The sequence below is a fragment of the Propithecus coquereli genome, unplaced genomic scaffold, assembly GCF_000956105.1.
Source record: "Propithecus coquereli isolate 6110/MARCELLA unplaced genomic scaffold, Pcoq_1.0 Scaffold136, whole genome shotgun sequence".
In the NCBI taxonomy this organism is placed as follows: Eukaryota; Metazoa; Chordata; class Mammalia; order Primates; family Indriidae; genus Propithecus; species Propithecus coquereli.
In genome coordinates, this window is record NW_012137858.1 from 3,649,399 (window position 1) to 3,650,741 (window position 1,343).

Genomic DNA, 1,343 nt, shown 5'->3' on the forward strand with positions numbered 1-1,343 from the left:
TTGAGTTGCTCTTATTTCAAATTGCTTAATCAGGCCAAAATGAAAATTGTGGCATTCTATTATAGGATTGCTTCTTCATACTACCCAGTAACTACCCTAAATACTCCTGCTTTTGCCAAGAGTAGCTACATTTTAAAGTAATCCTTGTAAAGATCCAGGGTAAGCCTATGAATAGGACAATCAGTAACATTTAAATATGTTACTCACAAGCATCTGCATTAAAACTAAGTGCCCCTAAATTAGTTGCTTCTTCTCAGTTTACTCTGATAAAGGAATACTAAATTGATGCTTCAGTGTTAGTCTCAGCTAGTGTGATCACACTTAAAGCTAGACGAAAAAAACTCCTAGGGCTAAAAACATCTTTAAGATCTGCCCTCAGAGTATATAACAGCAGTAGTCAAAAAGAACCCATTAGAAAACAATTTTTCAAAATCAAAATAGGTATTGAACATAGTTTCTCCTCTAGGACTATAGTTAGGCCTTATATTGCTTTACCTATTTTCTTTATTCAAAGTATACATAGTCCTGAAATTCATCTTAATTCCTTTAAAAGAAAATACACACTCTCCTTCTTGGAATTTACAGTCAGGTAAATTGGTAAACCTGGTAAACGTAAATTCAAGTATGGTATACATATTTTACATATCTGAACACAGTATCATAAAATGGATATACATTACAGAAGTTATGCCTCTAAAAATGGACCTTTTTATGCTGCATATGGAACCCATAAAATAACACAGATCTGGACAAGGACATTGCCTTTCACAAAATGTGAAGTCTGTTGAGATGAATTGATAATAAAGAAGAATCCTTGATTATTTGTCTTTAATTCAAGTTTTAAGATTGATGGTATCATAAGTGCAATTTAGCCTATAAATTCTCACTGTGAGGTTCAGGAAACCATTCAGGGTAGGAGGGCATACCATTCAGGTATGTGAGTCCTACAGTTAAGCATTAAGATGCTAAAGGATGAAGAAATGGAAGGGTAGTGTAGGGGAAGACACTAAAAATACGTGGTCGGCAACATGAAATATGTTACTTGTTATTTCAGGTTAGTAAAAAAGCTTAGAATCACCAATTCCCATACTAACATTAATACAAGTGAACTTGAGAATTTTCTAAACATTTAGGAAGTCAGCAGTGACAAAAGTGAGCTCTGCCTCTAAACACCCCAACTTAGAGGAGCAAGGACGCTTCTTCTTCCGGTGGGGCCAGGCCCAACTTCCGGCTGAACTACTGGCCCTTATCGGTTTTCTCCTACACAAAGGTGTAGGACAGCCCCGGCTTTTATGAAAGTCTGCTTAGCCTCAGGGGGAACAAAAGGGTGTACAGGTTCAGCT

The 1,343-nt window shown here is 36.5% G+C and overlaps 1 protein-coding gene across 3 annotated transcripts in view; it reads right to left on the bottom strand.

Moving 5' to 3' along the window:
- Positions 1-1,343, bottom strand: part of GTF2A1L (general transcription factor IIA, 1-like) — a 58,005-nt gene that overhangs the window by 51,886 nt on the left and 4,776 nt on the right. The gene's annotated exons all lie outside the window — the stretch shown is intronic.